Raw genomic sequence first — 21,177 nt, 5'->3', positions numbered from 1 at the left:
TTACAAGGTATGCTTATGATATTTATGAAAGACAATTTGCCAGCTTCAACCTCCTTTTTAGGGATCACGCTGCCAGTATAACACAGACCTGTGTACAAGAGATTTAGAAAAGGAAGTCATCATAAAAATAAGAACTAGGAAATATATAGGAGAAAGGAAATAGATATGTGCGAAAAAGGAAAATAAGGGAAAAAATCAAATAAATACGAGTTCTCTAATTTTCAAAAGGAAGGAATACATAGGGGTTCTCAAATCAAATGTTTATTTTGATATTTTAATATTTATTTAAGTCACCTGGGGTATTTGTTTAAATAGCAGATGTCCAGGTCCTACCTACAGAAATGATCATTCAATAGATCTGAGTGCAGACCCAGTAATCTGGGTGGGCCTTAGACAATCATTTAAGAAATACCGGAATTGAGAGAGCACAGAATTAGAAAATGACACATCTTAGACATTGAAGCCATGCCAGTAACAACTGACAAGAGGGCAACTTCCACCACAGGATGCTAAACCTGGGTATTTGGAATCCTCTGGAAGATCCTAGTGTATGTCTAGACTCAAAATCTTCTTCTGTGTTATTAGTACCCTCCACAGTATGTAAGATAACACTTTCACCAGGACTCAGGTCTACAGGCTGAAATCATGGAGTAAGACTAAAATCTGAGAAGAGAGAAGACGTGTCAGGCTGAGTATCACAACTAGGGCTCAGGGGAAGGATCAGTACCTTAAAATGACAATAATCAAAGAAAGCCTCAACATGGCTAGAGTAAGCCTTTGTGTTCACGTATTATCTGTCCTCTGAATTTCAGACCGCTGTAGGCTTTAATCTTATAATTATGAAAAACAGCAGCAACAACTACCTTTCTCTCTTGAAGACCCTAAATCAACCCTTAGGTCTCTCTAGTTTACTTGTCTATGAAAAATGGATATGGGGTATTCTAAGCGGATTTGAAAATATTTTTGTAGAAATGCAATATATAATTTGCCTTTCCTTGGTTTCTTGATGGGAAGCAATTGCTGTACTTTTCAAATAATGCACAGAAATGCACCTTGTGGGAAAGGTGGATTTTTGCCAATGTTTTGCTTTTGTGAGCATCTCTATTCAGGTTTACCGGTAATTAAAGTTACTTCCAAGTAAAAGTGCGTAGAAACTGTTAAGGTCCGTATAATGATTATTGGTCACTAGGCAAGAAATTTGAGAAAAAGCCATAGCTCCGGAGAATGAGCAGCGTTAAGATCCAGCAGTGAGAGCTTCCCAGCATTGCCATCAGGGTACCAGGTGAGGAGGGTGGGCAGAGAAGTGGGAGAAAGAGTAGTGCGGGAGGGAAGGTAAGGCATAGACACATACTTAAAAAGCAGAGCCCATACAGTTTCGCTCCTGCCAGGTTAAGAAGTGCCTTTTCCAGAAGATCAGTAAAGAAATGGTATGTATTCGGGAGCTGTTTCAACCTGTCCACACCCTACCCTGACTTCCCCAGAAAACAGGCGAGCAGAGAGGCTCGCTCATGCCTTTGCCAAGCCTCGGGTCTCTGGATTCCAGCTTCCTCAGATCCCAGATCCCAGCCCCACAGGACGTCACAAGGAGCTGTCTTTCAGAGTGGGCACTGCAAGGGATGTGGAGCAAAGTTTTGATCCGATTCACTCCACATCTGGTTGCCCCTCGGGAGTGGAGTTCGACCTCAGGGGCTCTCCGGCAGCACAAGGCAGAGGGGATGAGCAGCAGCAGCCTGCAAGCTGAGTAAGGAGCCAGCCTCCGCCGCCGCCTCCTCCTGCCGGTGCGGAGTCGGCAGCACAGCCAGTCCCTTTCGCTGTCACGCCGCCAGCAGCGCTGCCCCTCCGCCGCCCCCCCGCGCAGCCCCAGCCCTCACACTGTTATTTGCGTGACTGACCCGAACCGAGCGGGAGGGAGGGGAAGGCGTTGGCCCGCCCACTCCTTCCCCTCCGGCTCGGGGCGGCACCTTCTCCTCCTCATTGGTCACACGCTTGCGTCCATCACCCCCACGCAGCCTTCGGATTGGCGGAAGACGCACTTCTGGAGCTAGGAGGGCAGAGTGACTCCGCCGGTCTCCGGCGCCTCATCTTTCCCTCCACCCCCCACTTCAACGTCCACCCACCTCTCCCCACCCCCCACTCCACTTCCCCCGCCCCGTTCGCGGCAGTGTCCTTAGAAGACTCATTGGGCCAGGGGCGAAGCCAGCCGCCTATGGAGCCGCGTCGTGATTGGCCGACGCCCACGCCCGTCGGAGCGGCGGGATTTGCCATTCGCCACTTGCTCCGCTCTGCTCCCCGCCCCCCCAACGCCTCGCCCTCTCAGTCGCCTCCTCCCCTCCCGGCTCTTCTTCGGCCCCCTTTCCCCGCCCGTCCCCGCCGCATCTCCCCTGTCCAGCGGGGCGGGGACTGCTGTACGACTCTGTAAAGTCTGTGAGTCACTGCACAACCCATCAATCCAATTAAATGTCTCGAGCGAGCCGAGCAGGGGGTGCTGCCGCCGCCGCCGCCGCCGCTCGCCCCGCCGCGGCCGCCCCTGCTCGCAGCGCCCCTCTGATCCATGGCTGTCTGTCTGTACTTGTTACGGTGTAACCTCCTCCTCCTCCTCCTCCTCCTCCACCTCCTCCTCCTCCCTCTCCTCAGGAGCCGCTGCAACTTCCCCTCTGCCAGCCTCCTCTGCTTGGGGACTGCAAAGGCATGGGATAGATCCAGAGCCACTTCTCTCTATCTCCCCTCCAGCCCTCGCTCAATTTCCCCCCTTTAAATTAAAGTCTGTTCCTCGCTCCTCGTCGTTTTAGAAATTTATTTGTCAGTCTATTATTTCCCCTGATTTATTTTCCCTCCTGGGGTAAGGGGTCGCAGGAGCCGGTGGGTTTATTTTAGGGAAGGGGCTCTCCACCCCCACCTCCGTTTCTCCTCCTTTTTCGGCCGTGACTTGATTGCCCTGTTCCTCTCCGCTCCCACCCCTCGAACTCACCGTCCTGCACTCGAGTGACGCACCGACACCCCCCGCCCACTGCCCAGACGTCCCCTCCCTCGGTGCCACCCCGACCCGACTCGGAGCTGGACCCGGTGCCGACTTCTTCGCAGAAGGGTGAGTACCGTGTTGGTTTTTTTTCTGGGGGGTGGGGGGGGGGTGGGATCTGGAAAGATGTAGCCGGTCCACTTTGAGGAGGGCAGGGATCACGTTGTGGGCTGGAGGTTCCTGGTCCGGCGTGGATTTGAGGTGGCGACTGCCTCCCTCCCTCGCTCTCTCTTCCCCCGCCCCTCGACTCCTTATTCACCAGCCTTGCTGTATTTCTAGGTATTGCCAGACTTCCACCATCGGGGCATTATAACGCTTATAAAATGAGCGGTAATGGCATGTTTTCTGTCTTAGGATGCTTAGTGAGCGGTAATAGTCAGCGATGGGATCTAATAGACTCTATAACCTGCAAAAAGTGTAAAACGTCTAATGGGTACATTTTACTCTAAATCAAAGTTAAACTTTTATTTAATGAAGGCAAAGCAAAAGGTATTTTTATTTTGGATGTGTGGGGATAGAGCAAGGGAAGACAGGTTGTCTAGTGGCCTGGCTTAGTATTTTTATTTTAAAATAGTTTTATGGGTTCCCTTTTGAAAAAAAAAAAAAAAGGATTTCAGTATTAAAGACTATGAAGTCTTTGAACCTGTTGGAGGAGTGCAAGGTAAGGTGGAAATCCAGCTTGACACTTCATCTTTCTCTCCCCTCTATTCAAGCGAGGCATACAAAACAGAATTTTTTATTTCTCAGGCACTGGGCACAGTGGGATAAATATGGATTTTTTTTCTTTTGATATCTGTCTTTTGTATACTTGATTGCTCTTAAACAATGTCATGCTATGGAATTTTGTAAAATTTAATTGGTTTCTTGGTTGTGGGTGGTTCAAAGGTGCACCTACCTGCTGCCCATGTATGCTTTATGAGAATCTTGCCTTATGGATCTTTAATATTTAATTTGAGATAGGAGAAAAATTATGAAAAATAGTTACTCTGAATTGGCATCTGAGGTCACTTTTGAGAATTCAGCCTGTTTAAAAATGGTAGTACCTTTTTTGAATCAAGGTCTGGTCTAGTTGTCCACAAGATTCAAATTAGGCCAAACCAAACATGTTTTGAAATATTAAAGTATAAGAAAGGCCTCTTAGTAGTTCATTCTCTCCTTCTCTTTCAGACTAACCAGAATAAGTTGTTACTAAATTTAATTTTAAAGAATAGATTGTTCCTGTACTGAAATCTGCCAAGTTTCTACAGAGATTTCTTTTTAAAGAGCAGAAATGTGTTTATGATCAACCCAAAGTAGTAATGTTGACTCAAATGTAAATGCTGTCGTAAGGAAGTGCTTGTCATAAGCCCCAAAACCTTGCAAAGTGCTTCAGGAAGACTTATACAAAGCCTTTTGGAATTGTTTAATAAATTTCTTCTTGGGGCCCTTTTCTTGAATCTAAGACTGAATCACTGAGAGACCTCATAGCACGGTGGAGCTGTGCTGCCTGCGTTTGAATCTTGCCGCCTACCCTTGAGGGCTGTCTGACCTTGGGCAAGTTTCAAACCCGGTCTGTGCCGGTTTTCTTTTGTAAATGGAAAGGATGACTTGCTGTAAAGGTAAATAAGAGAGTGCCTGTCACAGAGTGTTGGGTGTTGTCCCTCATCATCACCATCTGCAGTGAGGATGTCTAGTGTAGAAATTGAGAGTATGGCCTTCAGAACCACACTCTTTAGTTCAGGTCCCAGAATTTCCTCTTGTTATCTTTGTGACCAGGGTCAAGTGAACTTCAGATGCCTCATCTGTAAAATGGGAATAATAGAAGCATTTGCTTCATAGGGTTATTGTGAGGTCGGAATGAATTCATATATTCAAAGATCTTGACTAGTGTTTGGTACATCTTTTCGAATTTAATTCTGTGTAGTGTTTCTTGTCTGTCTTGAACCATGGATGACTATATTTTTTAGAAATAAATTTTGGTAACGATAGAGAATAATAGCCATCATGAAATATGCAGAATTCCTATCCATATGCATGATGTTTAATTGAATTTATACTTTTAAACCAGAGTTTATATGAGTCTTTATGAAATTTAGTTATTAGATGAGTTGATCACTCTTCCATTTAAATGTACATAACAGACCGTATGACTGTATGACTGTATAGCAGACTGTAAAACTCTCTTATAATGGTACCTATCACACATTTGCTGCTACCTGCGATTTTCTCCTCTACTAAACAGAAAAAGCTCTTTGAGGGTAAGAATAGTGTATCATTCATAATTTAATCTCTGGTGCCTAGCAGAGTGTTGGATATATAAAGAAGCTTAATGAATGCTGTATAGTGAATTAAATACTGTTATTCTCAAGTTGTTTATGAGTAGTTGAATGACATTATAAGTGATACTGTGGAGAATGCTATTATTAGTATTGCTGAATTGAATTTTTACATTCTTAATTATTATTTTTGTAACTTGAGAGTAAATAAGGGGAATTATAGTAAAACTTATGTTTTGTTAAGGAAACATTTCTCATTTTGGAAATTAAACTTAAAACAGTCTGAAAAGTACATATTGAATGTCTTTCTTTGTTATCTGACATGTCCATTTTTTATTGTAAAACTTTCTGACTCCTACACTTTCCTGCCACTAAGTTGGATGTCATTGCAATTAACATGAATTATACAGATTCTAATTTGGATGTCCCAGATGATGATGTGATGTTGTTATTGGCTTCAGAATTAATAATAATAAAGAAAAATTTTCAAGTTAACACTGTGAAAATAAAGTAGTATCATTTCTTAAGGACCAAAGCTTTATTTCTCTGTCCATTCAAGAGTGAGACTCTTTCTCTTGAGCAGTCTTAATAAATAATTAACTTTTGAAATACCTGTAGTAAATATTGTAACAGGAATCATAAAGGAGGTATATGTAATTAGGAGGTAAAACACTTAAACTTTAAACCTGACTGCACATTTAATAGGCATTACACAATGGGAGAATATATTTTTTTAAATAAGCAAAATTGATGGGACCTTCCAGCTGCTTCATTTATAGAATCATTCTGTTTTACTTGTCAATATAATGCAGTTTAATTACTGTGCTCTCTGAAATTATAAAATGCAAGAAATAGCTTTCATGAAAGAGATATCCTCAGCAAAGAAATCTGAATACTAATCTACTCAGAAGTGTATAGTGTTTCATAACATTGTTAAAACTTTTCAAAAATGTGAACCATCTACTACAATGTGGATCCTTTGTTCAGTTACCCAATTTAGTTGAATATACTGCATTTTTATTGGCTAAAACAATTTACTAAACTTGCCCTTTTTTGTTCATATATTTTTAAAGCAACCAATCTCAGATGGAACTTAAAAACATTAAGTTATGGGCACTTAGAAACTACACTTAAGGGTCTGGTCTGTGAGATGCAAAGTGGTTTGTTTTCACTTGACACATTTTAGCATGACATTGTTTCCACACCTCATATCTCTTTTCTTTAACACTGTTGTGAAGGCATTGGAATATTGATTAGCATTTTACAGATGTATGTGATGTCTCCAACTTTTGAAGAAGCAGTGTTTCTGATGAAGAATTGCATGGAAAGAAGAGGAAAGAGAGAAATAACTTTTAGGACTTGTGATTTCTATCCTTGTCCTCTAACATTAGGAAAATGCTTAACTGTGTGCTTTGTCAGTGATCCAAAGGAGAGGAAAATAATATATGCATTATCTATTGACAAACTTAGAATCGAGGTCCATGGAGTTCTAGACTGAGCAGTGCTACTGATTGGCACGTGACCTTGAGCGGTACACTTCACTTCCACTACTGTTCACGTTCTTATCCTTTCAGCGGGAAGAGAGAAGGCAGTTACCCTGCCCTCACTCAGAACGTTGTAGGGGTTATAAGTGCTTTTTAAAAGCATTAGAGAAGGACAAGTTGCAAGCAAATACAAAATAAACATTAGGATTTAGAAATGGATATTTGTTTATCATTATTTAAAAATTGTAACCTTTTAGCTTGTTTGTCTGAAGGGCGTTTTCCTTTTAACTTTATATTTGAAGAGACTTCTTATTGGTGTGTTCACAAGATTATGTAAGGTAACTCCTAAAGAGGCAAGGAACTTTGGTTTAATTGAATGGGACTTTAATGTTAACACCGAGTTTTGTTTTATCCTGGGTTATAGCAGATGTTGATGTTGAAGAATAAACTACGTATTGAGAAGATACCACATTTTATTAGGTTAAAACTTGTAAAACCTGCACATGCATTTCAGGAAAAAAAAAGTTCAGATATATCAGATTCCATTAGAAGTATATCCAAAGGGAAAAATTAATCACATTATTTACTTTTAAATTTCAAAAGGATTATTCGGCTGTAGGACCCCTCCCTTGCTCATTTAATTTATACCTCGAATGCAGTGAAATGTGCACAATTCAGAATATGTATACTGGCCTGGAGGATTTCTCGTATTCCAGCTGATCTTTTATTTAGGAATGCGAGTGAAGACACACGTGGAAAGGCTGTATTTTATGGAAGTAGTTTTTTTTCCCTCTTGTCCCTAAAAGTGAGTTAACAGTCTTTAAAAGTCAAAAGCTGGAGTTAACACATTATGTAAGTTTCTTTGAATTTAGCGTTTCCTCTCTGGTTATTAGAGAAGAGTTGTCACAACCTCACGATGTCACTTTTTTAAGTGGAAATGAAATTCTAGTGTACTCAGAGTAAGACCTATTCAGATGAGTGGCACTATACGAGAAATATTATTCATCCCATTTAATATTAAGTATAGGGAACAATGATCCTCAAATGCAAGGTTGTTAAGTAGAAAGCAACTTTTAAAAATATATTGTCTTTTTGTCCTTATTGTTCAGCTTCCAACTGATGGAAAATTGGAACGATCAGATTTCTTTTCCACTTTTGAATTTAAAGTCTACATTGATGTTTGTAATCTTGGGTGGTGGTCTGTATAACTCTGTAGTACTGAATGTTTACTTTTAACATATTAAATAAAATGATTAAAACAGCCCATCCTTTATTTAAACTTGATCTGTTTTTCGCAACCCCCTTCCCTTTGTTCTACCATTGTTTTCAATTTTCTTAGTGTTTCCACATGAGTTTGTGTGTCTTTTAATGCAGCATCTTTCTTATTTGCTCTGTCTTCTTTTTGCATCTGTTTTCTTTTCCTCCATCACAGCACGTTTTTTTCTTTAGCTCTCTTTTGCCTTTGCCTCTGCATAAGGTATGGAGTAGGGGTTTTCACTTAGTTCAGTCTGCTCTTATGAGACTGAGGCAAAATGTAAAATTTTCTCTCTATAAAATTTGCTTTGCCTTATCTCAGCAGAGGAGCTCTCTGATCATCTTATCTATGCAAAACTTCAGGGGCCATTTTGTAAACCTAAAACCAAGTTTTAGTTTATGTGGGATGGTGAAAATTTTTCATTATTTACTATTTTTCTACTAATTTCTTTCATTGGAGGATACCCACAGCATTTTTCTGTCCACGTTACCTTGAAACATCTAAACATCCAAGCTTTGTTGTGTTCCTTCCGCTCCGCACCCAGTGCGCTGGCGAGTCCTGGAGCTGTCTCAGCAATGACCGTCGCCACCTGACCACCTCGGGGGTGGCTGGCCTGAGAACATCGAGTTAGACGGGAAGAGCAGCTCCTTTGTTTTGTTTTGTTTTGTTGTTAACTCCTTAAAACCAGACAGAACATCAGACCATGTCCACTGTGAGGTTTTCCAGGGTTCACCATTGTTGAATGATTAATGGTTCCTAGTAAAGTAACCATCAGCTTTATTGTCTTCCATGGCTTCAACTCAAATGAAATGTATCCCTTTGAGTTAACTTTTGTTTTGATTTTAAGGGTTCTTTTCACCCAGAAAATCAAAGGGTATGAAAATGAATATGTATTTTTAAACAAAAAAGATTTACATAAAAATCCCTTGAGTAGAAAGTTTCCTAAGGACCCAAATCCATTGATTTGGAGTGAATGTTTAATAGTTTCTCTAAATACCTGACATTATTCAGACATCAGTAGTAGGAAACCTTTCAGTTTGATTAAACAAAATGACTCCTCCTTTTGATTTAGAAAACAAGCAGACCGTTGTTACTTTTTATTTAAACAATTAAAATATAAGATTAGATAAACTGCATTTTAGAGTTGATTAAATAAGAGAGTTTTCCAGAAATTGCATTTTATGAAATCTGTACCTCATAGAAAAAACTTGATTTTTTTTTTATACACCTATATCTCATTCCTAGCTTCTATTTATTCATTTATTCAGTTCATTCAGCAGATATTTATTGAACACTTACTATGTGCCAGCTACTTTTACTAGGCACATATATTACAGCAGTGGAGAAAAGAGACAAATATTCTCGTCCTTGTAGGAATTATATTCCAAACCATTCTGGTGTGTATAGAGCTTTTTATTTACTGTGTGAAGTAGTCATAACTAAACATTGTGTAATAACGATTGGAAAAAAAAGTAAGATTCCTTTGTATGGATTTTATGTCCTTCGACTTGGTATAAAAGAATCCTGAGGCTGCCTGGGTGGCTCAGTCGGTTGAATGTCCAACTCTTCATTTCGGCTCAGGTCATGATCTCACGGTTGTGGCATCAAGCCCCATGTTGTTGCTCTGTGCTGGGCATGGAGGCTGCTTGGGATTCTCTCTCTCCCCCTCTCTCTCTGCCCCTCCTCTGCTTCCGTTCACTCTCTTAAAATAAATAAACAAACATTAAAAAAAAAAAAAAAGGAATCCTAACTCCTAAAACGAAACTCCATTTGAATGTACAATTTGAGTTTGAGTTGAAATATTAAACACCTAAAATGTTGTTGGATGTTTCCACTAGAAATCATGAAATCATCCTCATTTATGAACCCTGGGAAACCTAACAGTGGATACCGTTTGAAATTTCTCCTTGGTTTTCTTTATACTTTTAAAGTTGTTTTCTCCCTTTGCTTTGTTTTCTTTGTGACAGAGCCTGAAAAAAATGTGTAACACTGAAAATTGCACAATGGCAATGTAGTCATCTTGGCTATATTGCACAATTAACAAGAAAATCTTAAGTTTGCTTTGTCTAGTATATGTAAAGAACTAATTTTTTGTTTCCATGATTGTCAAAACCATGTAATTTCCTAAACAAACAAAACCCTCAAGTGTACCTTTCCAGCTCAGATATTAAAGTAGATATATCTAAGTGTTTTTACAGTACAAATAGCATTAGTATGATATAATCTATTATAATGATTTTTATTTTTAAATTTTTATTCATAAATACTTAATACATGTCCCAAGTACTTGGGGGTATCAGAGACAAGTAAGACATCACACCTGTTCATAACGGTGTTCACAGTCCATTTGGGGAAACAAAAGATCCCCACGTGAAAAGTAAATCTCTTGTATTAGGCAATATGGGGTTTAGCTTGATGGGAAGTCTGTTGTAGGCTGCTACAGTAAGCTGAGTCCTAGGTCAAGTGGACGTGCCTGGCTCGTCTTCATGGGAATCCATCTTTTCTGTTCACTTTGGGCAAAGATGGTTAGCAGGCCTTCTTTGTGCCTTAGGCACCTGAGGGTAGTGAAGTCCCCTTTCCAGCTACTGCAACTGCTCAGCAAGGAAGGGGAAGGAAAGGGAATAGAGCATACATCCTAGCCATTTACTGCATTCACTAGCTATGCCTGCTGGAAGCAGAAACTCTGCACTTAAGAATGGAATGTATATAGACACACCATGGACATGATTCAGGTTCTTGAGGCCAAAAATTATTCCATAGGTTTGGGAGGACTGATATATTAACGAGGGTCCTGTAAACAAGGGGTGTTCCCTGAGAAACAGAAGAAGCACCAAGAAGGGAGGAAGGAGCCTTTTGGCGGTTACTGGAGAGCACTCTTTCTTCCTTAGTTTTGCCTGAAACAGCCCTGCCTGTGAGATGGGCTAATTTGCCAAATTTAGGAAGTCTGTATTGCTATAATATGTAGATACAATCTTTCTAAATTATTTTGCTTCACAATTAGCCAAAATTCCTGATATGTGTGTGTATTTAAATTCTCAAACAATGCTGTGTGCCCATGACTTTTGTTTTCATTTCCCTGGACATTTGAAAGTATTAAGAGTCTCTTTGTTTTTAGAGTATATTTGTTTGTTTATTTGGGCCTAAATCTAAGATGGAATAGCATCCATTGTTTTCTTTTAGATTTAAATTGGGGGAAAAAAAATCCAAAGCCTCAATGTGTATTTTGTCTGTTGATGAAACTATTTGGACACTTGTATATAGATTTCTTTGTGGTGGTGGTTATTGTTGTTTCAAATAACAATTTCTGTGAAGGATATCTTTTCCTGAAATCCATATCTGGGCAAGAATCATCACACTTCTATTTGATTCAGAGGCCACCTAGGATAGTTATGTTCATTATCTTGATTGCTGTGATGGTTTCAGGGATATATACATACGTCAGAACTTACCAAATTATACATTTTAAATCTGTGCATTTGTTGTATATCAACAAAACTTTTAAAAAGCCGCCTAGGTCATAAGGTATATTTTCAAGATAAAATCCGTATTATAAGAATTATATTTTAAAGTTTGTCATTTGTTTTTTATTTCTCTATTTTATCTACCACTTATTCACCTCTATCCCATACCCCAGACACATATGTTTTAAGAAAGACAAATAGAACTGAGGAGGCCTCTGCTCCAGCTGAAATTTAGATATGGGACCTTAGAGAGCTTTTTTCCGTATGTAAGGCTCACTGGAGTATCTTTAAGTAAATTACACAAATTTGAATTTGGAGAATTGGAGTTGTGTGTTTTTCAAGAAATCCTCCTTTCCTTATAGTTTAACAGATTATGACTCATCTTTGGCATGGAATAAAGAACATGATTTTAGTAAGACCTTTTTTTTTTTTTCTTAAGAGAGGTTAAATTACTTAATGCTTCTTCTTAAATATTGTTCTCTGTTTTTTTGTTTCTTTTTTTTCATTTTTGTAAACTAACTTTTGGCATGTTGAGCCATAGACTCTATGAATAGATTTGTTTGGGAAGAACTAAGTCAACTCCACTCTTCATGCCCCATGCACAGAAGGCTTAATACATGTTTCATTAAAATGAGATGGTTTACTATTAACTGAATATTTCTTGTGTCACCCAGTATATGTCTGAGGGAAATTTCTTTATTGTTGGATTAATGCTTATGTTAAGTTTAAAACACTGGCAATTTTTCATGAATAAAACATAGCCTAGAAAAATTTTCAGAGCTGTCTTTCTGGGATTGGGACTATTAGAGTTGTGACTTCAAAGCTCAGGCTCTTTCCACCATACCAGTTGTACACATTGGAATTACCTGTGCCTAGGCCACAATCCTGGGTGAGGCCTTCCTGTAAGTATTTTTTAAAGTCCCCAGGTCATTCCAGTAACATCCACACTGTCTCTGCATCATATTCCCCCACACTCAAACTTTTCAAACATGTAGAGAACTTGGAAGAATAATTCAGTGAACACCCATATTTCCTCTACCTAAACTCAGTAATTTGCTTTATGACTCTCTCTCTCTCTTTTTCTCTACATGTAATAGTTTATGGTACCAGTGAAAATAGGTTTCAGACACCGTGACTCTTTACCATTAAATACTTCAGTATGCCTCTCTTGTGGACAAGGACATTCTCCTACATAACCACGATACCATTATCACACCTAAGAAAATTAATAACAACTTAGAATGCTCTTTAAGAGCTCAATTCCATTTATTAAAGGCATGTGAATTCATATTCTACTAAAAATTAAATGCATATGAAATGAGAAGTTCTTCAGAATATGAAATCCTGGGAATTCTTGCCAATAATATGTTTCTCCTCTGTGTTTGCTTAAATCGTTTTGATGAGGTAAACGTATTTTCCTACATATGGTGAAGTAAGATCCTTCCTAGCTCTCACATCGCATGATCATATGATGAGAAAAAACACTTGTCAAAGTTCATGCCACAGCGTGGTTTAGTGGAAAAAGCCCAGTTTCAAGCCAGAACAATGTTGGTTCAAACACTTGCTCTGCCGCTTACCGCAGGTGACCTTGGAGAAATAAAACTCTTGTGTCAGTTAGGACAGTGTCAGAAACTACCTTCAGGCTCACTGGAGTGATCAGGAACTTTATTATTTCACGAGAAACCCAGAGGTAGGACAGGCTCCACGTTGGTCAGTTCTGTAGTTCAGGTACTTAGCGTCTTTCTACTGCGCCAGATGCCTTGTTGGCTCCAGCTTCTGTTTTGGCTTCTTCCTCAAGGTGGTTCACATCTATACGGTACGGTATTCAGAGGAAGTCAGAAACCTCTTCATGGGTGTGGGCTGTCTGTCTTTGTATCTGATTGGACACCTCTGCCCAGTTCCAGACCAGTACCTTGGGATGGGGTTTTCATCAGGAGAAGAAGGGAACAATGGACTTTGGGTACCACTAACAGTGTCCAGTACTCCTCCAGATCCCAGTTTTCTTTGCTGTAAAATGAGAACAGTGATGTCTATCTCCGTGGTTATCAACTGACATGAAATAGGTAAAGCAACAAATACGAAGCCGATAATTTAATGATGGTAATTTCTATTTTTTTTTTCCTCTCCTTTTCATCTTTGAGAAACTTCTGACACTGCTGCACTGCCTACTAGTAAGCACGTGTAAGTGATTGTCCCTTAACGGGTCTCTTCTGTATACCCTCACCTCAGCATGTAAGGAAGAACTTTTTTTTTAAAATATATTTTTAATGTTTATTTTTGAGAGAGAGAGAGCGAGAGAAAATGAGAGTGGGGGAGGGGAAGAGAGAGAGGAGACACAAAATCTGAAGTAGGCTCCTGGCTCTGAGCTGTTAGCACAGAGCCTGACATGGGACTTGAACTCACGAACCGAACCGTGAGATTATGAACTGAGCCGAAGTTGGACGCTAAACTGACTGAGCTACCCGGGCACCCCTAGGCAAAACATTTTAGGTGAACTGTTCAGATTTGTCAGATACCCTCCGTTAACCTATTTTGGCTCATCTTATTTTTTCTTATATATTTCAACTTCACTTTATATTATTGCAAAGCCAGAGAAGGGGAACTGTCAACAGTGGGTACATATTTATCAAGATCAAGATCCAGATCCAATGTGAACAAAAAATATCTTTAATTTCACTATCTGTAAAAACAAAAAAGTTGAAATAGGTTTTCCCCTTTTATTAAAATACGTGCACCATGATCTGTGAAAAAGTCAACAAAATAAAATGTTATATTTGAAACGTAGTATCTTATTTGTCCAGGAGAGACCAGGTCTTTGATATGTGGGGAAAATCTAGGCTTACCATCATTTAGCCACTCTGGTTTCCCCAGAACTTACTTTCTAAAAAAAAAAATCTTGTTTACCAGCAGATCTTTTTTTGATAGTTTGGTCTTGAACCTTCTTTTCCCCAATGTGAGAAAGTCATCTTCCAAAGTCATGTTTTCCGATATATGCGAACACTGGAGGGTCTTTGTTCAGGCATGCCTTTACAAAATATGTAAAGAAGAGTTGTCATATTTTTCTCCCTATGGAATTTCTAAAGCACTTCTGAAACACCTGTGAAGTTCTGCAAAATTATTACAGCCCAATCACATGGGAAGATCATCACTTTGTTTTTGAATTTTCTCCCTAAACGATGGGATTTCTTTTGAAGGGGAGCTACCGCTCCTTCTTGACCCCTCAAGTAGAAGATTTAATTCCTTCGGACTTCCATGGCTAGGGAATAGAAGAACAGTGACAAGCCGAGTGTCTCTCCTGACTTGGAAGATGCTGGACCTAGGCTTATCCTGTCTTAGTCACAGTTTTTTTGCTTTGTCTTTAATTTTGTTGATGAGGTATCTATTGGTCTAGTAAGCTCTTTGAATATTGAAAATGGTCAGATTTTGAGTGGTTCCATCATAATTCAAACCTTCTGCTGGCATGAATCATTTCAGCCAGAGAGATTTTTTTAAAGGAACAATTTAAATGTGTGTTGATGTTTCTTACACGTTTAATTATGAAGCAGCACAATCAAAGCAGAACTCTGATATAGATCATAATTTTATTAAAGAAGCCAGATAAGGGACACTGTGGCCATAACGTTAGTTAAAAGTACTAGAGTTTGGGGGGAAAAATAAGTTTGAAATTTGTATTGCATTGTCTCGAATTAGTTACTTTTAAAAAGGGTGATATATGATTATAACTTATGAAGCTTGGTTTTGTTGGGGCAGATTTTTAATTTTAGTCCCTTTCCGAAAAGTTTTGTGGACAGGATTCCCTTTGCTGTGTAACAAATGCTTTTACTGTTTAGTTAAGGTTTGCTACCAGTGGCTCAGAGGCTAAAATGAAAAGTGAAATGGCTGTTGTTTCCCATCTAATAACAGATTTTATTTTTATTTCCACTACCCAGTGTTAAAAAAAGAAATGAAATGAAAGCAAAGATCAAGATCCAAAAGCTCAAACTAAAATTTAATTTCCTAACTAGAATAAGGCCGGCTTTGCCGTGATGTGAACAGTCATATGTAGGAAACATTTGTTCATAGCTATACAGTTGGCCATGCTAATTGCTGGGATTAGTAGTTGGATTGGCATGTATTCCTGTCTTCAGACACTCCGTCAGGCACGTAAAAACCAATGAAGGCTAAGCAGTTGGGATTGACTCAACTTTTTTTACCTCCCTACTGAGAAATGTTTCAACTGTGCTTCTTGAGAGAATGGAACAAAAATGTAAGTGATAGTGGGTTGGAGAGCCATGCGTTATCCACCTCTTTATTACCCAGGACTTTAATGATAGAGTAATTGCCAGAGCTTTGTCTTTGTTTCTTTTCTTATTCTATCATTTCTATATTCTGTCTTGGAGCTTCTTATGTATGGGGTCTAAAGTTGTCTGCAATAGATCCTAAGGGCAAACTGCTTTTGTCCCAAGTCATTTATCGTTTCACTTTTCATATAGAGTTCTTGTTTTGACTGAAAATCACAACATGATCAGTGAAAAATTCTTGCCCAGCTAAGAAAAATATATTTACAAGAGATTTTATTTTATTTTATTTTATTTTATTTTATTTTATTTTATTTTATTATTTTTAAAGTTTATTTACTTATTTGAACAAGACAGAGACAGCACGAGCAGGGAAGGGGTCGAGAGAGAAGGAGAGAGAATCCCAAGCAGGCTCCGCACTGCCTGCCCAGAGCCTGACATGGGGCTCAAACTCACGAAACTGTGAGATCATGACCTGAGCCGAAACCAAGAGTCAGATGCTTAACCAACTGAGTCACCAAGGTGCCCCTTTACAGGAGCTTTTAAAAAATTATGCAGAAAAGGGATTATACTTGGAGAATCATTTTTGTTATTATTTCTGAAAGACCCAGTACCACAGAAAGTTTTAGGGCCATGAGTCCATTTAGCCATACTGAGCATTATGCCATTCAGTTTATCCATCTTTAGCTATATGCTGTGTGACTGAGTCACGAAGTATTTGGGGATACTTACTGGTCAACTTGAGTTTTGAGAAGTAGTTTTTTAAAAATTTGCAGCGGGACACAAGCACAGGGTCATTTGAGAATATTATTGGGATTGTGTTATGGTCGAAAAAGCTTGATTGTCAGAAAATTTGTAATCAGCCACGTATTTAGTTTTATTGTGGACTGAGTCGTGGACTCTGCTGGTGATGCAGCTTGTCTTTCTCCCAGCTGAGCATGAAAACCTGGTAGTACAGGGACGCGCCTGTCTTCTCAGCATCGGCAGGTTTCACAGCAGCTCCTTTCACATGTTATTGCTGACATGCTACCAAGTGGTGAGTGCGCTACACTGACACGGGTCACAGATTTTTGGTTTTGTTCTTTGTGGTACTTACGCACCATCAGAGCAATGCGATGACAACGGAAGCATTTCTCTTTGGTCTGTTTTAGGATCGTCAGTAGACACATAAAGGCATTTGACTGGTTTTTTAAATTAAAAAAATTTTTTTTTAATGTTTTATTTATTTTTGAGAGAGCATGAACCGGGGAAGGACAGAGAGAGAGAGAGAGAGAGAGGGAGACAGAAGATCCGGAGCTGGCTATGCGCTGCCAACAGCGAGCCCGATGTGGGGCTCGAACTCAGGAACTGGGAGATCGTGACCTGAGCCGAAGTCGGATGCTCACTGACTGGGCCACCCAGGCACCCCCCCCACCGCCACCGCCACACACACCTTTTTTTTTTTTTTTTTTTTGAATGCTTTGCTCTCACGTGATGACTGGATGGGGAGATGAGCAAAGAATCTCTGTTGGGGTGATGGAGGAGAGTTGCTTGTGGCTACCACTTTTTGTTTGCGTGATCTGCTAATCATTTCATATGGCTGCTGGCAACTGTTCCGGTGACCTAGGTTTCACTTCCTTCGCAGAAACTCTGACTTTTATTTTTGAATAATCGTATGAATAAGAAAGTGTTTTTTAAAAATGGATTTGCCATTTCCTGAAATAAAGTGGAAGCCTTTTGTCGGTTTATTCTGCTTCAGCTTTTATTAGCCCCTTGCACACTTGTAGGCATTGTTGGTGTGAGAATTACTCTTTTGAAAGCTTTCAGTTTGGTTTTTGATCCAAGTGGTGACATTCAAATTAGCAGTATCCCTACTTTTTACCTGAGGAGTACAAAATGAGATGCACTTTGGAATATTTATTCTTTAACTTTTGAATATTGGACGCAGGTATTAGTATAAATTCAGCACACCAGTATGTGATGGGAAGAAAAGAGACATGTTTATGACTAGCGAGAACTTTTTTGGCAAAGAGCAGTTCTGTCCCGTTCAGTCAGTTACTGCGATGGAACTGATGAGTTTCCTTTTATTAGGTGTGTCTTTGAAGTTGAAATGATTCAGTAGTCACCTGTGAGCATTAGTGTATCGAGTTCTTGGAACCCCTTGTACTCCCAAGGAGGCAGTTTATGAAGCAAATGTATGGCAGGCAAGTATATTATGACTTTTCTAAATAGTGTGCCACAGAGCGGATGATGTTTTGGTACCATGTGTGACACAGTTACACCATGACATGTCAAGTGGAAACTCAGTCACTTGGTCAATCCAGTGATAACTATCTACTCTTCATGTGCGCTCATTTTCTCAGTGTGCGTTTGTAACTGCTTTATAGGGATCCTCCCGATTTGACAACCAGGAAGAGTAAAAAAAAAAAAATAAATCCCAAATAGTTGATTTTAGAATTTTTAAGTAAGTTGGGTAGGGGGAAATGTTGCCTTTTGCTGGTTTCCTTATCAGTTGACCGCTTTACTTTATGTGAAGTTTTATTTCTTTTAAAAATAAAGTTCATGGGGCGCCTGGGTGGCTCAGTTGGTTAAGTGACCGACTTTGGCTCAGGTCACCATCTAACGGTTCGGGGGTTCGAGCCCCGCGTCGGGCTCTGTGCTGACACTCGGAGCCTGGAGCCTGCTTCAGATTCTGTGTCTCCTTCTCTCTCTGCCCCTCCCCTGCTCGTGCTCTGTCTCACTCTGTCTCTCAAAAATAAATAAATGTAAAATAAAAAAAAATTTTTTTTTTTTTAAATAAAGTTCGTGAATTTTGTACCGATTCAGGATGTGGCAAGCAATGCTGTAATCACTGCTCTGTTCGGTCAGTAAAATTCCTGTAATCGTGAAACATCTGTGGCTGCTAGACTCTTAATGTTCCTGCATGCCACCATCTTATCATTGTTTTGCATCATCATTGACTTGTGTGTTCAGGTGTTCTTTACTACATGAAGAAATGAAGCTGGTAAATAGCCATTTTCAAGTATAATCTAAACCTGCTTCCATGGTTTTCTACAAGGTTTTCTGGCATCCTTTTTTTTTTAATCATTCATGTTAAGGAGGAGCCCAGGGATGGCCTTTCAGGTTTCTTGATGTATTTAAGAATATGTGGCCAATGTTACTTGCTGGAACTGGCCCTAAAAAAGTTGAACTGGCGCCATACTTTTCATGCTACTGTTATGTCTAACTATAAAATGAAAGAAGTGCTAATAACACTTCCTACTTGTTTAGCACGTTTTCCTCCCCAGCTCTCAAAGGAGTTGGCCAATATCAGGCTGGGTTCCCAGACCATGTTTCTATTATTTTCTAATTCCTGTAAGGTAATGTAATGTTACATAAGGCTTTCACCGGTTGACTTCTTTTTTCTTATGTCTTCCTAAAAATTGGAAACTAGTATTTGCTCTTATCGTCCCCACTTCTCAGATGCTGAGGATAAGGCTCACCTTGGCTAACTGTTTGACCTAGTATTATACTATCATCAGTTTCAGAGCCAAAAACAGAACTCAGAATTTGTCCTTAGTCCTCAACCTCATTTGTTACTGAGCCGCAGTTTCTCTTCTTTTCCGCTATACTCACAACAGGACCAAAGAAAATACATCTTCAGGTACCAAAAGTATTTCCCACGTTTCTTCTTCAGTGTTCAAATGTTAGGCTATACACTAGATTTATTGTCTGAAGTAAAGTTTCAGTGCCAGTTATAAACATGATCTGTTGCCATATTATTCCTGATTTGACTGGTGTCCCAGAAGGTGATGGATAGTTGAAGAAAGAATATAATGAATGCAGCCCCTATTTTCTTTTGCCCTTCTAAATTTGATTTAACGTAAGGTTGCTTTCTGCCAGGAACTTTCATGAATGGGCATATAATAAGCCAGACCTTTTTTCCCCTTTATAGTAACAGACCTAACAAAGCATCTCCCCAAAGTGGATTCAGTTGGTGTATGCTAATACTTGAGTGTGTACTTCCTGAACTTATAGGAGGAAGCAGCTCCAAGCACTCCGAAATTGAAGTCGTTCCTATAAAACTTGGTTAGTGCAGTCTGAACATATTTTGTGCTTTGAAATAGATCTTGCGTAATTCTTGCTGTTAGTGATTGTTCATCGAACTTGAGGAGTCTGTTAAAACTAGAAGAATTGACTGTTCTGCTTTAAAAATAAAATTTACTTTAGAAAATCAAACGAGGTTTCTGGGAGTGGCATTTTTTTTTTCTTCAGAGTGACAAAAGCGAAAGTTGCATTTTGATCAGTTTTGATGAGTCGTCTTAGTGAAAACCCCAGACCCGAAGCGTGTGCTGGTAGGCACATACAAAGCAGTTTAATGTTTTGGTGTCCCCCCACCCCCAGTGAACCGTTGCATGTATACACATGCCACACATAAAGAGTCCATTCTTGCTCACAAGCAGCTGAAGGAGGCTGGCCACTGCGGTCTTCTGCTCAGTGGAAATTGGCAGCCTTTCTTCTCCTATAAACAACAGCCTGACGTCACCCCACGCAGTGGTGATAGCGGACCCACTTTAGAGATTCTCAATGGGCAGAACTGTTGAAGGCCTGTCGCTGGCTTTGGTCATCTTCAGCCACGCTCGAGTAAATGCAATGCAGGGAGGTTCATTAATGTCCGGGATCCTGGCGAGCCCTTTAAAGCTGTCGGTCAGGTATTTATCCTTGAACTGGCACAGAGAATCCTCACAAGAAACCTGTGTGATGAGCAGGAGAAGTGGAGTTGTTCCTGTTTTAGAAATGAGCTGGCTCAAGTCCAGAGAATTAAAAAGTGAGCAAGTGGTGGAAGGATGGACATTCAGGTTTTCCAGATACGGTTTTGTCTGTCTTTCCACCATGTTAAATCGCTTCTTTAGTAATTGTTAACTGTTCGAATCTGTTACTTCCCCTCCTGTCTAAAATGTGTGGAGGTGATGATTTATGAGGTTTGTTTTTTTTTTTTCCAGTCAAGACATCTGTGCATGAAAATCAGATAGAGTCTTGATACATTTGGGAACTCTTTGACAGTAAGGTAACCCACTCCCTTGCCTCAGAGAGAGCCTTTTGAAAAATCGAGTGTAAGTCTACACTCTCCAGTGTAATTGGAAAGATTTAACAAGATGATCCTGTTTTTCATTTGGCCTCCAAAAGTGACATAAAATTGCGAGAATGAATGATTATAATTCTTTTGTGTTATTAACTGGGAGAGACAAAACCAACATGAAAGAACAGTTCTATTAGTTAGAAGTTAGATTTTTATTGGGAAGGAGGGGAGGATCGAGCCACTGGTAAAAATATAATTTATTTGTTACGTAAAATAGTTTTTTTTCTCACATGCCCACTTCAGGCAGTTACAAAAAGTGAAAGAACAGTTTTACCTTCCATGACTTACAGTTGCATATGTGGCTTGGGGATACTTTAGATTTGTAGATAAC

General features: G+C 39.7%; 1 protein-coding gene across 4 annotated transcripts in view; it reads left to right on the top strand.

Moving 5' to 3' along the window:
- The first annotated feature begins 2,338 nt into the window (after positions 1–2,338).
- Positions 2,339–21,177, top strand: part of SERTAD2 (SERTA domain containing 2) — a 115,665-nt gene continuing 96,826 nt past the window's right edge. For all 4 annotated transcript variants that reach the window (XM_042932462.1, XM_042932463.1, XM_042932459.1 and 1 more), the window contains exon 1: positions 2,339–3,085. The gene's annotated coding sequence lies outside the window, so the exon portion shown is untranslated. The remainder of the gene's footprint in view (positions 3,086–21,177) is intronic.

Source organism: Panthera leo, chromosome A3 (assembly GCF_018350215.1).
Source record: "Panthera leo isolate Ple1 chromosome A3, P.leo_Ple1_pat1.1, whole genome shotgun sequence".
Lineage (NCBI taxonomy): Eukaryota > Metazoa > Chordata > Mammalia > Carnivora > Felidae > Panthera > Panthera leo.
This window is presented reverse-complemented; position numbering and strand designations above follow the sequence as displayed.